This window comes from Dermochelys coriacea, chromosome 15 (genome assembly GCF_009764565.3).
Source record: "Dermochelys coriacea isolate rDerCor1 chromosome 15, rDerCor1.pri.v4, whole genome shotgun sequence".
Lineage (NCBI taxonomy): Eukaryota > Metazoa > Chordata > Testudines > Dermochelyidae > Dermochelys > Dermochelys coriacea.
In genome coordinates, this window is record NC_050082.1 from 15,485,415 (window position 1) to 15,500,641 (window position 15,227).

At 43.8% G+C, this 15,227-nt stretch overlaps 1 long non-coding RNA gene across 1 annotated transcript in view; it reads left to right on the top strand.

Moving 5' to 3' along the window:
* Positions 1-15,227, top strand: part of LOC122456776 — a 134,120-nt gene that overhangs the window by 52,407 nt on the left and 66,486 nt on the right. The window contains exons 6-8 of the long non-coding RNA XR_006275832.1: positions 4,859-4,947; positions 6,503-6,554; positions 6,875-7,117. This is a non-coding gene — a long non-coding RNA (uncharacterized LOC122456776). The remainder of the gene's footprint in view (positions 1-4,858; positions 4,948-6,502; positions 6,555-6,874; positions 7,118-15,227) is intronic.

Consider the following 15,227-nt stretch of genomic DNA (forward strand, 5'->3'; position numbering starts at 1 on the left):
ACTGCTAAGTTCCAATAGGCTTCCACTGAGAATTCACGGCTGTACCAAACACGGCTGCTGTTGCTGATGTTGATGGATATTGCGTTGATGGAAAATGGGATAATTGCTGTGGAGCTCTCAAAGAAAAATCAATCCAAATCCTGGAGTTTGAGGGTGAAATCCTAGCCCCGGTGAAGTCCAGCAGAGTTTTGCCTTTGACTTTAGGGGGCCAGAATTTCACCCTGAGTAACTCTGAGGTGTCTGGATTTTTTAAATTAGATATTAAAGAGAAACTACAAGGGATGCATCACCTCTCTCCTGTAAAAGTGTATGTGCTCATAGGAGGACTAAATGCTAGGCGAGGAATGAATAGGGTGGTATTAGAGATGGGCAAAACTTGGGGATGTTTTTGGTTTTAGATTTACACTGTCTTGTGAGTTTGCATTTATTTTGCTGGCTGTTTATCACCCATCTCCCAGGAAGTGAAGGCATTCAGCACTTGACTATATGCGTTTAGAGCCATTCCTGAGGACCTTATTCTATCCTTACAAGGCAGTCAGACAGAGCGATCTGGACAATTTAATCATCTGAGCTCATTCAAAAGGTGCTTTAATGAAGCCAAATGCAAAATTTATACTTCAAGGAACATGGAACCACAGACCATGGCTGCAGACTAGGGGACTGTATCCTGGAAAGCAGGGACTTGGAAAAGGAGTTAGAGGAGCATAGTGAACAAGGAATTGAAATGAGCTCCCGGTGTGATGCTGTGGCAAAAAGAGCTAATGTGATCCTTGGATATATTAATATGGGAGTAACAAGTAGCAGTAGGGTGGTGATTTTACCTCCTGTATGTTGCATTTGTGACACTGATAGTAGGATACTTCATATAGTTCTGGTATCCCTGTTTTATAAAGGATGGTGAAAAATTGGAGAGGGTGCAGAAAAGAGCTATGAAAACGATTCAGGGGCTGGAGGAAATGCCTGTTTACCAGTGAGAGACTTAAAGAGCTCAATCCGGTTAGCTTGTTGAAAGGAAAACTCAGAAGTGAATTGACTACAGTTCTAAGAACCTTCCTGGGGAGAAAATATCAAATCTTTAATCTAGTGAAGAAAGGGTTGACAAGAACTGATGGCTGGAAGCTGAAGACAGGCAAATTCAAACTGGAAATAGGGCAGACTTTTTTTTAACAGTGAGAGTGATTCATCATTGGAACAGACAATCTAAGGAAGAGGTGGATTGTCTTCAGATCAAGATTGGATGCCTTTCTGGAAAATAAGCTTCAGCCAAACACAAGTTTTTGGGCTCAACACAGGAATAATGGTCAAATGTAATGGTCTGTGTTATATAGGAGGTCAAACTCAATGATCTAATGGTCCCTTCTGGCCTTAAACACTATGAATCTATGAAAAGTATCATTGACTATAAGGGAGTTTTGCCTGAATAAGAATTGCAGGACTGGTTTCTCTGGGGACCAATCCAGCAAACAATTAGTACTGGACATAGTGCATTGAAATCAATGGGTCTGCTTATAGTAGAAAGTGCTATGCCCAGTATTGTTGGCAGGGTCAGGCCAATATTTGGTAAACTGCTTTGACATGTAATGAATGATACAGAAAAAAATCCTCTACTCCTATTTTGTATTTGGATGCATGCACAGATTCAGGGTATTAGAGGGATATTGTTAGGTAGTTTAGGTCAAAAACCGAGTTTTAAAATAAGTGGTTTTACAAAATATTAGAATATAAATGTTTTCATGGCTTTGGCTGAAATGAAACTGTTTACATGGATGGAAACTTTCTCAGATAGTGTTTGCAGCATTGTGCTAATGCATGAGAACCAGAATATACAACAATCATTTGTTTCCCTTGTCCAAGCTGAGTGAAATGGGAGGAAGGGGAAAGGCTCAATCCTGCAAGGTGCTGAGCACTCTGACCCTGATCAAGCAAAGCACTCAAGCACATGTGTAACTTTCAGAACATAAGTAATCTGATTGACTTCAGTGGGATTACTCACGTGCGTAATGTTAAGCATGCATATCAGAGTTTGCAGATTCAGTGCCTAGGATATTTATATTCCACTGACAGCTCATGTGGTGCCATAATCCTGATATAATAATGTCTGCTTGAGAGAGAGAGAGGTCATTACCCATGCTTTCTTTTTTTTACCCTTGCCTCTCTTTAGTGTTCTGTAAGACACCCTGATATTCTACACAAATAAAAGGCTTTGGTGATATTGGTCTAAGAGGCCACTTCTCCCCTTCTGTGCTGTTCTGGTAGCTGAGTCATGCATTTATTATTGCAGCTGGTCAAAACCGTTCCAGTTTTTGAAAAACTGATGAAAATGTTGCTGCTTTTTGACCAGCTGGTCAAATTATTTCAAAATGGCAAGAGTTCAATGAAAAACATTCAGCAGTTTTTAGCCAGCGTTATGTATTTATTATGAATGTGTATTACAATATTGCCTAAATGCCTCAATCAGGGATTGAGGCCCCATTGTGCTAGGAGCTGTACACATGTAACAAAAAGATAGTTCTTGTTCCCGAAAACATTTCAGTCTAAGGGATAGATTGTGCAAAGCTGGAGAGCTGAGCCCTCTAGGCCTGATCCAGCAACGCACCTAAGCACATGTTTAATGTTAAACGCTCAAGTAGTCCCCATTGACTCCAGTAGGCCTAATGTGTGAAGTTAAGCGCATGTTTAATTTATTTGCCGGATGGAGGCCAGAGTGCCCAGCACCTTGAAGGATCAAGCTAGAAGCAATGTCTTGCTACCAGACAGAATTGAACATCTGGGTGCTCAATGTGATGCTTTTTATCAAGCAAAGCGGGACAAGGAGGCGATTGGCCAAAGCTCTGGTTTGGCCACACTTGGAATAGCATATTCAGTTCTGGATACATGTATAGTGTTCTATAAAGAATAACCTAATTGCAGGCTGAAGGGAGTCCAGAGAAGAGAAACAAAACTGGTTGGAGGCATTGGCTGATAAGAAAAGACTGAGAGCTAAATATGTACAGCTTGGCTAAAGAGCAGGGGCCATAGCAGTCCTCTCCAGTTATCCACAGGGTGACACCATGGATGAAAGCCTGACCCAGCTGAAATCAATGGGAGTTTTGCCAGTGACTTCAATGGGGCCAGGATTTAATTTGAAGGATGGGAGAGGAAATCAGCACAATAAAGAGGGATAATGGGATCATGTAGGCTGACTATGAGGGAAAACATTGGGTTGCACTCCTCTACCACAGTGATGGGCAAGGTTTAAAAGTACCTACATATAACTACCTAGCTGGGGATTAGTCCTGCTTTGAGCAGAGGATTGGACTAGATGACCCCCTGAGGTCCTTTCCAATCCGGATATTCTATGATACATAGATAGCTCTGTTAACTGGTGGAATAATTATCCAGAGGCCAAGGGAGAAGACCCGTTGCTTGCCATAGTTAAATTTAGACGGAAGGAAAAATTGTTAAATGTACTGAAGAGAAGCATCCTGCCTGGCAGGGGGCTGGACTAGATGCACTAATAATAACCCTTAACTTTTATGCAGTGCTTTTCATCTGTTGATCTCAAAATGCTTTACAGAGGAGGTGTCACCCCTTTTTAGATTCAAAGTCAACTGTACCCTGTCTGGTGCAAAATGTAGTGTTTTCTGGTTCCTGAGTCAGTCAATGTAGCCTTCTTTCTTATTTGATCCCATGTCCTTGTGGTGTGTTGGGATGCAGAGGTAGGACCAGGCACAGAATTTATACCAGACTGAGAACAAACATTGCCTCCTGTGGGTGGTTTTATGCCTGGGGGGCCAATACCTCAACTCAGTGACTTGCTTGCCACCCTCTTTTTGTTTTTGATGGGAAAACAACTCAAAAGACTATAAATCATGTTATGGTTCTCCTTTCCACTTCTAGGAGCTAGAAGCCTGGACATAAGTGTGCAGAGAGAGAGAGAAGGAGACAACAGAATTATTTTCTCCTTAATAAATTTGACACAGAGCTTGGGAGTGTGTTTATAAAGCCCTAACAGAAAGTAGAGGAGGGTTTGTATCTTTTGTTTTTTTAAAGTGCAAAATCAGGGATAGTTTATTGGACCTTGGGGACTGAACGCTGTGTAGAAGGCCACCCATCTGGAAAGCAGCTGATCATTGCTGAAACTTTCTTCCCAGGCTCCGGCCCTTTTTTGACAGGGTGCTGGGGTTTTATGAGAGGCTGACAGCAGGCCTTTTACAGACCATAACTCCTTGTCTCAACAAATGTTGCTATAAATTAGCAGGAGAAAGGACCAGAGGGGATTGTCCCAAACTGGCTTGTGGTCCCAAGCCCAAAGTCAGCAATTTTAACAGAATAATCCACAGTTTCTCAAACCAGTTGTGCCTGGAAATGGCTTTTTTTGGGAGCATGAGAGAGTGGAGAGAAATATAAAAGGAGGGGATTATTTCTAGATGGCAAAAATTTAGACTCTGCAAGTCTCCCTGTAGAATTTGCACGGTTTATGAAGGAAGGTAGCAAGCTCATGGTTCTTCCAGTTTTCTCCTTTACAATATTGCCAACATTTTGGATGGACCTGGAATCAAATCCTGGATCTGAGCATTCTCAAACCCTGGGAGTGTCCAAGATCTGTATCTGCATTTTGCAAAAGGCCTCTGTATTTATAAACCAAAAATCAAATGAACCAAAATCAGTGAATGTTATAGTGTTCAAATCAAATCGGAAATATATGACTTGAGTCTATCTAATTAGCTAATAACCAGTCTGATACCGGACTTGTATCTCGGAGGGTTACAGCAGATAAGTGGGTGAAAAGTGTCCAGGAGAAAAGAGATCCTTCCCAATGTACTCTTTGACCAACACATTAGAGAATTTGGGTCTGACACAGCTCTCGTTTACATAGGGGAAAATCAGGAGTAAATCTATTGAAGTCAATGAAATTACACTGGTGTAAGCATGAAGGCCTTTTGGTCCCAGGAAGCTGGACACTAGGTAAAGCACTTTGTTTGTTTGTTTGTAGATTTTCTTTTTGACACATACTGTTAAACAGCTGGATGAAAAACTGGGGAAACAATTTTTGTGAATTTTCCCCCCTCCTTTTTGTTGTTGATATGTTAACAAAAAGTGTTGTTGGGATTTTTTATCTCTTTCAGCCAGCTCTGTTTTTTTAAGAATCGTGAGCTGAAGTAGAGAGGAAGGATTGCCCAGTGGTTAGAGCATGAGCCTGCGACTTGGGAGACCCTGGTTCAATTTCCTGCTCTGACACACACATCCTGTGTGAACTTGGGCAAATGCTTTCTTTCCCTGTTCCACTTCACAGTCTGTCAAATAGGGATAACAGCACTGCCCTACTGCACAGGGGTGTTGGGAGGGTAAATACATTAACGATTGTGAGATGCTCAGAATCTATAATATGGGGGCTGTAGAATTAGACTTTTAAAGCCAGAAGGGACCATCATGATCATCTAGTCTAACTTCCTGTACATTGCAGGCCACAGAATCTCTCTCCTGCAATAGGCCTGTTACCTCTGACTGAGTTACTGAAGTCCTCAAATCTTGATTGAAAGAGTTCACCATATACAGACTCCACCATTTACTTTAGTTCAGACCCATGCCCCATGCTGCAGAGGAAGGTGAAAATCCCTCAGGGTCTCTGCCGCTCTGTCCTGGGGGAAAATTCCTTCCTGACCACAAATCTGACCTAAGATAGCTAGAAGTAGAGCATAACAAAGTGATCCTGGTTAATGAGGTCTGACTGTGGAGAGGGAGGCTAAAAGCGTTCCTCTGTCTCATTTACAAAATTGGGGCACAAAGCCCTGGCTGCGTACTAGTTTGCATTAGGGATGTTTGTACTGGTCTGACAACACTCGTGCAAATCCTCAGCATAGATGCTGTGCATTGATGCAAAGCCAGGCTTTTTCCAGGGTGATTCTCCCCAATTTGAAAGTGGGATAAATCATCCTGCTACAAGCCTCACACATGGCCTCTACACTGAACCATTGCTCTGGTGGAGATGCACCGCTTCAAAAATCCCTGAGGTGGACAAGCCCTGGGTCCTGAGACGACAACTGCAGATGGAGGTGCTTACAGATTAGAAGTTGTAATGTCCTTCTAGACAGACCCAGGGTTCCCAAACGACTGTGCTGCATATTAAAGGGATGTTGGCATAGTTGGCAGGCCACACATTTTGTGTTTGTAAAAATATTTATTTATTTTTTCAAAGTAAATACCTCAGAACACCCATTTTTATTGGGGATTCAAATATACAACCAATAGCCCAGCACTGATCAAACTGGCGTGGGTGTGTATGAGTGATGGATGGTTAAAAATTTGGGGAAGAAAGATATTTAAGTTTCAAATTTCTGAGTGGTTATTGTAGCTGGTGGAGGGATATGAAAGGATTTTAAAATACCCTTTAAACTGGTCTTTAATAAACTGCAAATAGGGGTTTTTTGTTAGCTTTGATTTAAGAGCAGGCCTACATTTTATTGAAATAATATAGATGTGGCCCTGCAAAGGGAGTCAATATTGTTGTTCTGTCTTGTAGGCCAGAGGTGCAGCCCCACTAAATACCCAGGCAGGGTTTTGAGGAGAGCTGGGTGAGTAATTTTCAGTGAAAATTGTTTTTGTCAAAGTTTGCTTGTTTTGCGACTCCTAAAAATGCTCGTGGAACAGAAACAATTGTATTCATTTTTTTTTTAGCTTTTTCTCAGCAGAAGCGTGGATGTAAAATGTTGTGTTAGGGCGACTGAAAATTGGCACTAGTAAATTTTGGTGGTCAGCTTTCACATTTCCTAAAAGGTTGATTGGCTGTGACTGGTCACAATCACATGGTATTGATTCTGCTTTCCTGGTTGACTGAGGCTACTTCATGTGGTCAGGAGGGTTAACAGAGCCATTTTGACTTCTTCTCTTGCAGGGAGTGGCTGCATTTTAGGTGTGGTCTCTGAGCCAGCTGGATAAACTACCAGTGGCAGCTTCAGGAAGCAGTTCTATGCTGGAGCATGGAAGAGGGCTTAGCACCCATTCCACCTGAACACCAACATTGGCTCTACTTGGAAACTCCCCACGAGGACACCAGAGGAGAGAGAAAACCAGCCTCCAAAGATGCCAGAAGTGGATAAGAGGCAATTGGTCCTTCCCTGCAAGAAGACAACACCAGGTAGGGCGGCGGAAGTGGTGGTGGTGGGGAGATTTGTGGGGGTGAGCAAAGGGCGGCATGGCCCGGTGGGATCCTGCGCAGCTTTGATAAGCATCTGAACCCTGAACCTTTGGAGACTTCCCAGTTATTAGCTATTGTCCTTGGCTGTACTGAGACGGGTTTAGAATGTACTTTTTCCACTTAATCTGTCTACTGTACGGTGAGACTGGTTTGTTGCTTCCGTTCAGTGTTGTTTGGACATGCCAATGGGCTGTGAGTGTTTTTATTCTGTTCCCCTTGGAGCCATAGTGTATAAATCAGGCAGGCTTTGGGCACGCCATGGGATCCTGGTGGGAAACATGCTGGTTTATCTGCTGCCCAGCTATATCAAAAGCCAGTATATCCTTACCCCAGACTTAGTCTGGAGGCCCTACATTCTGGTGTAATAGCAACACATAGCCCTTACCAAGGTTTAAAGCCAGCCCTCTGCTTTGGTTGGCATGCGCAGGACGTGGGACACAGCTCCATGATTCATCTGGGGATGGTACCAGAGTGATGATATCCCTGGCTCCTTCTGTCCTCCCCTGCGTCTCTGGATATCTGTTCTTCATGTATTATAACCTGTGTGACTCAGTGCATTGTGCTATAATTCTCATGCGCTCCGCTCCACAAGCTGCAGTCAGCAGAGGAGGCTGGCATAGTAACTTGGCGCAAACACGGAATGTATGGAAATTGGAGTATTTTGGATGAGAAGTCAATTGCTCAAGTTATGCGTGGGAATGCTTTGGGCCCTCAGAATGTCACAGAAAATGGAAAGATGGAGCAGGTGAAAAACGTAGCACCAAATTCCAGAAAAAAAAAATCTTTCTCCCGCTTTCCCCGGCCTTCGCATTTACAGTAGCTGCCAATCCCCCCGGGAGCAGAAGTTGTCTACTTCTCTCTACCTTGTGAGGCTGAAAGGTAGAGTGAAAAAGAAGGGAGCTGTCTGAGATCCCAAATCATACTATATGGAAACATTAAAAAAAATGTATTTAAAAACAAAATAGTCGAGAGAATCATTTCCTCTGCTCCTTAACATACGTGCCAAGACTCTGCTTTTCTCCGACAATCATTAATCACACCTCTAATATGACTGGGCCTGATCCATCTCTTATTAAAAGCAAAGGAAAGATTGTCTATAAAAAACTGCCACTGAGAGTTGAACTGGGCTCGTTGAAATCGGTGATGATCCTCCCACATAGCACAACTTGCAGGATCAGGGCTGTAGACTGTAAACTCCTTGGGGCAGGGACTGTTTATGTGCAGTGTAGAGCATTGAATACATTTGTTAGCACTTCACAAATAATGAATAAGACCAGTGTAAGGAGAAATCTCTCTGCTCAGCCTTGGGTGTTTCTGATCTCAAGTGCTGAAAGAAACACAGAGCCCTGAGCTCTCAGGACTTGGCAGGTGAGTAGAAGGAAAAATCATTTCACTTCCCCTTTAAATTCAGGCATAATCTGCATTTGTTGGGCTGCGTGAAGTATTTGAGCTCTTGATTTTACTTTATTATTTTTGGGAAACCTTCTTGGGATGTGTGGTGTGAAAACGCTTTTGATATGTGCTAAGGATTTGATTAAATTTCTCCTTTCATCTGTTCTCCATTGAAAACCAGACTAATTGAATGAGATTCTCTATGGCAAAAGTAATAATAATAATAATAATAATAAATATTGCAGAGGAAAATAATACTTTGGGAAGTAAGACTTTGGAATTTTGCTCTTTTTACAGTAACTGTAAAAACAGGCAGTGAACAGGTTTTAAAATGATATATTATGGGAGGTAGTGAAGATCAGAAATCATCATGGTAACAGGATTTAACTCAGGGATGGAAAAGTTTTTGGCCTGAGGGCCACATTGGGGGTGCGAAACTGTATGGAGGGCCAGATAGGGAAGGCTGTGCCTCCGCAAACAGCCTGGCCCCCTCCCACTTCCTGCCCCCTGACTGCCCTGCTCAGAACTCCCAACCCATCCAACCCCTCTCCCCGCTCCTTGTCCCCTGACCACCCCCTCCCGGGACCCCATTCCCTGACCGCCTGCCCAGGACCCCACCCCAATCCAACTCCCCCGTCCCCTGACTGCCCCGTCCCCTATCCACACCCGGCCCCCTGGGACTCCCACACCTATCCAACCCCCCGTCCCCTGACCGCCCCCCCAGAAGCTCTGCCCCATCCAACCGACCCCTGCTCCCTGTCCCCTGACTACTCCCCGGGACTCCCTGCCCCTTACCCAAACTCCCTGCCCTCTGATCATGCCCCTCAGAGCGGCAGAACTAGCAGCCAAGCCACCCAGCCGGAGCCAGCCACTCTGCCTGCGTGGTGGCGTGGCTGTGGGGAAGGGAGGACAGCAGGGGGAGGGACTGGGTGTTAGCTTCCCCGGCCAGGAGCTCAAGGGCCGGGCAGGACGGTCCCGCCGGCCAGACGTGGCCTGTGGGCAGTAGTTTGCCACCTCTGATTTAACTGATACTATCAAATTTTTGAAGCTCTCAGATTTGACCTGTTTTTTGGGCCTGATTTTCATGGACATAAAGGCTCCTTTAAACCACTCGGGTATAATATAGACACCTACTTTATGGCCCTCTTTAACTTCCAGAGTGATGCAAAGTGGGTTTGAAGAGCCCCTGTAAGTCTTTGTGTGTGATTTTAAAAGCAATTCAAACAAATCCCCCCTCCCCTTTTTTAAAGAAAAATTACGGAGTGCTGCGCTACTGGGAGTACTTCCCAGTCGTCCCAAAAACAATCAGGTCCAAAGAATACTGTGCAGAGAATTAAAGACCACCTCTAAAATGACCAATTGATGTCTGTAGTCAGTAAAGGAAAATCTGTAGTTAAGAAGAAAGATTTAATTTTCAAATGTTCAAGGGGGCTTATAGCAGTCTTTGGGGTAGAAGGAAGCTATACCAGTTTAGTACCAGATCCAGCAAAGCACTTACGCATGTTCTTAACTTTAAGCAAGGGAGCAGTCCCACTGAAGTCCAGGGGCCTATTGAAAGCTTAAAGTTTAACGTGTGTAAGGTTTTGCAGGGCTGGGACCTGAGGGAAAAAAATCCCTTGGTAGGATTTTTACTCTGTAGGCCCAATAAGGGTTTTCTTCCTTCTTCGTCAGCCTTGCTTCTCCTCTCCCTCTGTGTCATTTTTAGGATGGGGTTGGCGGTGCCATGTTTCCATGTGCACAGGCTTGTCATGAATTAGGCCCTGTCTCTCATACATGCAGCAGTGGAGCTGTGGCTTTGCCGTGCATCTGATGAAGATGTTCTATGTTGATGGGAGAGAGCTCTCCTGTCGGCATAAAAAACCCAACCTCCACAAAAGGCAGAAGCTCCGTTGGTGGGAGAAGCTGTCCCGCTGACAAAGCGCTGTGCACACGAGAGCTTATGCCGATGTAACTTACGTTACTAGGAAAGTGGAATAGTCACACTCCTGAGCGACATAAGTTTTGTTGGCATAGGCTGTTGTGTAGACATAGCCTTATTCTTTCATTTAAACTAGTCAGCCGGTTATCTTACTCCTGGGACTTTGATTCAAGTGCTCGATCTACTAGAACATAAAAGAAACACGTTGTTTCTCTCCAGGTGATTGTACCAACAACAACAACAAAAAAGGGACTTGGGTTAAAAAAAAAATAATTCTGATTAGATCCAAGAGTTTCTTTTTCTGTGTCTACAGAGATAAAGGTGAAGGAAGTAAAAGACAAGCCCTTTTAGGAACATGATATTTTGCTATGATCTACTCCATGATTAATGAGTTGGAAAATGCTTGTAACATAGAGATAAGCTATCATAATGCACAGCTTGTGTAGTATACACATGTGTGAAATGTGGGCATGGAATGTAAACACCACATTCTGTGTATGTTTGTATCAATGACATGAAACAGGCATTGATCCTGGTTCCGCTGCTCACAGAGCTCCTGCTTCACACTGAAGTCTAAAATTCCCTTTTATTTTGGTGGGAGTGGAGTAGGTCCAGAGTTTTGGGTTTTTTGCTTATTTTTCCAGAGACACCCAGTCAGCCTACAGTATTTGGGCTTTTTGTTATAAGATCTGGCTGAGCTGCTTCTAAGGCACCTATCACAGAAGTATCTAAGAGCTGTACAGCAACTGAAAATAGCATTGACCATGCCCCAAATGGCAATATTCTAACTGTTTCCCTTGTTCCCAGTGTAAATATGTGAGTATTCTTGGTTTTGTTTCCTCCTCTTCTTAGTAGTTGCCTGTGGACGTAGGTTCTTCAGCATTTTGTGCTCCTCTGTGACTGACACACTGTTCTCATACATGCGTTGACATCAGTGGTGTAGCTGTTGAGCGAAGCAGGAAGGAAATTGAAATGGTGTGTTAATTTTGAAGCACTTTCTCAGCATGCAGGAAGGGGACAAAGTTTGCTAAATAAAATGTGACAGAATTAGCAGGGACGGATCTCATAGTTTAGAACTTCCAAGATTCCAAATAAGAAACAAACCAGCAGTTTTTCAAAAGTCTAAAGTCCTTAAATAGTGTCTCTCAAGTGTCTGCCTTGTATTTTCTATTGTATGAGAAATGTAATGTTACAAATGCCTTCCTTCAACCAAATTAAGAATCCAGTGGTCCATTCTTTCCCTTATGTGGTGTTAATGCATTTTTTATCCTTTTCACATTGTATGTCTCAAACATGCCTCTCTTACTGGTCTGTCCTTTTCAAATCCTCAAGTTACAAGAACAACCCCTGCTCCGCACATCGCAGAGAGATGGGCCTGAACTGCAACGGCTGTATCCAGATGTGAATGCTCCCAATGCTCAGGGTGCTTTGGATCTGTGGTTTTGGTTTGGGCTGGCCTCTGGCTTTATCAGAACCACAAAACTCCCTACTATAAAATTCCATTCCAACTTTCACACAAACATAAAAGTTCTACAAGTGGACCTACAAAAGCGTCAAAGTGAGCAGAACCCTCAACATTATGGCTACATCAGTGTTTTTATGTGTGGACTCCAACCTTCTTTGTAGAGACCTCTATCAGGTCCTGTGTCCTAATAGGCGGGTGATCTCCTCCTGCTGGAAGTTGCTCTTTTTCTTTAATATAAGTACTAATCAGTAGATGATAAGAAATAATCCTTCATTGGCAGGGAGCTGGACTAGATGATCTAACAGGTCCTTTCTGTCCCTCATTGCTCTGAAGCTGTGATACTGCTAGATTGGAATGTATGGAAAGAGCCCAGAACTGGTTACGGGAGAATAAAATTGCTTTGTTTGTTCTGGAGGTACGCTGAGGTACGAAACATTTACAAAATCGTCAGTGATGTATGTACTGTAAAACAAAGTCATTTGGTGACAGGATACATGTAACTACATTCAAAATCCTTTCTGACCTATTCCCTTTCCCACCCTCATTGTTGACCTTGGCTGCTTTTTTAGCTCAGTGGATTAGAATAAATTTAGGAATGGGTTATTTGGTTCTCATCCTTTCCTCAGAAAAGAGCTAACTAATTGACAGCCTTTTGCACAGCACTCGGAAGACAGCAGATAGTATCTTCTTGGACACGTGTGAAATCAGAGGGATTCCAGAGATGAGTTAGTGCCACATGAGGTGCAGGTGCACAAAACCTTCCGTGTTCTGGGAAAGGGAACTTCCACTTCCTGAGCTCCAGGGTCTCCCTGTTCTTAAACGAGAGATGATCAAGAAGAAATGTAATTGCACTGTGCACACATAGCTGTGGAAAGGATAGTCAGTTCAAGTGAACTTCCAATGTTCACTGTTTGTGGCTTTTTGCCTTGATTCCCAGGAAGAAACTGTGTATGTCAAACTCATTAGCCTGAAAATATGGCAAGTGACCCACAGACACGCAGGTTTCACCTTCACAAAACTATTTTAAATATAGTTGTTGAATACTGGTTCAGTCAAACCTAGCTGATCCATACTTGGTTTATTTGTAGCTCTGGATATATCTATCTGCAAGATTTAAGTGGATTACAGTAGCGGTGTGGTAGTGATGGGTACTCGAGAGAAAAGGTTCATTAGGATACAGTCGTTGGGAGTCATGACTTGGCAAGGATTATAGGATTGGGTCCGTGGTTTCCGAGGACTCCATGCTCCCCTCTGCATCTGAGCCTGCAGGCGCATTATTTCATCCTCCTATGCCCCAGATACACCAGCCCGTAAAGTACTCAACTCCTTCCAGAGGTTAAACCCATGCGAGCAGCAAGTGCATCAACCTGGCAAATTGCAGCATATGCCAATAAAAAGCTAATTGCTAAGGATCTCTGGCAGGCTAGGAAGTGAGCTTCTGAAACACATCATTGAATTGTAAGCTGTATGACATCAGGCATTCAAATAAAAGCAGGAAAATCATCCACTGCCCCAGTGGCCTGAATAAACATCAGGTGTTGGACAATGGCTGCCCGCTCTGACTTAGGTTAAGTGACTTGCAAGGTATCAGTTCCTCATTTTTGACTCTGACGGGTGTCCCAGTTTTCAGCTGCTGAAAATGTCCAATGGCCCTCTGCGTAAGACCACTGTGATCATGAGAACTTCCACTATGAGAAGTGTTAGCTCTCAGGTGGTGTGCCAGCAAAGGTTAGAGAAAATAGCCTGAGCCCTGCTGCAGGCTGGGATTTCAGTCACTAGAGTAGCCTGCACACATGCAAAACCTGTGTGTAGTTTGTGCTGGTACAGTTTGCCTGGGTTTCAAGCAGGGCAAAGTGCCCTGGTGCAGATTGCACTTCCCTGAGGTAAATCGTGTTTGTGCTAATGCAGGCTCCCTTGGTGTCTGAGATCCCTGTGGCCACAAGCCTGGATTTGAAAAGGAGCCTCCATGTGGGATGGCAGGCTGTGACTCCTTCTGTTGGAAATACAAGGGAGAAGCCAGACCGACTTAACACTCTCCTTGTTTATCTTAATGGCTGTCTGGTAGGTGAAGTGCAATTACAGAGGGCACTTCTATCTTCAGGGGTTTCGCAATGGCTGGAAGTGCATCAGTCTTCAGCAGCAGAGCCTGAATCCTTCCCATCCTGCTGGCAGATTGATAAGAAGGGAATTTCTTCCTCTGCAGCTAAGTGCTGCCCTGATTTACTACAGCTCCTCCTTAAGCACTTCCGGAGGTCAAAGGGCTGCAGACATTAGTCCATAATGGCAGACCTGAGGTCATTTATAACCGATATGAATAGGTGTAATGCCTTGCTGCAAAGCCGTAAGTAAATAAACCTGCCCCTCTCCCCCGACTCGCTTTGTAAAAACCTCTAAATGTGATGCAGAGCCGAGTAGAAGATGGAAGAATAACTGATGGTTCCCATTGAAAGAAATATATTACCCAATAGCTTGTGAGACAAGTGTGTTTATCTATTATTCTTATTGTATAGGACCGTGTAATTCAAGGCCTGAATTCCCTGGAGTGTGATGAGTGTGGAGACTGAGTGTTGCAATGCAATAGTACCCAGATGGATTTCCTTGGGTCTCATTGTTAAGGATTTGCTACTATTTATAATAGAAGATTAGAATTTTCCTAGCTACGTATTTTGATTTTAATCCACATTCTTAAAAGGGCAGATTTACAAAAGCAGCATGTTGTAATGACACGAATGTGGCTGTATGGTGTCACAGTAGTTGTGATCGAGCTTTTTGTGTTGGCTCTGGTCACTTTCAGAAATGGTAAATTGTACCAGCTCATCGTGATCGCAGTGAGAACAGGCCCACCACACCTGCAGTGCTCGGAGGGGCAAAACTCCCCCTGGAGTTGAATGAAGGACTGCAACACTGAGCCCCATCAGCAGTGAAGCAAAGTGATACCTATGAAGGGGCTAACCCTGGTCCCACCAAAATCAACAGCAGAACTCCCAAGCAAAGAGGTCACTCCTAGCCTCAGCAGCTACACAGCAGCGTTCAAATGTGGCACACAGACCCAAAATGAGGGCTGGGCAAACGAAAACAGACTTTATAGAAATTACATTAAACTCTTCAAGAGTGTCAGAGAATGACAGCCACTATGATGATTTTTTATTGGTATTATCTCTGTTGTTTGAACCACTAAGGGAAGGTGACCCAGGTGGCTGCCTGGGGTGCTGGGCGTGGGGAGGGGTACTGGGTTTGGGGTGCTGTAAGGTATTCAACAGTTTAACAAATGGAAG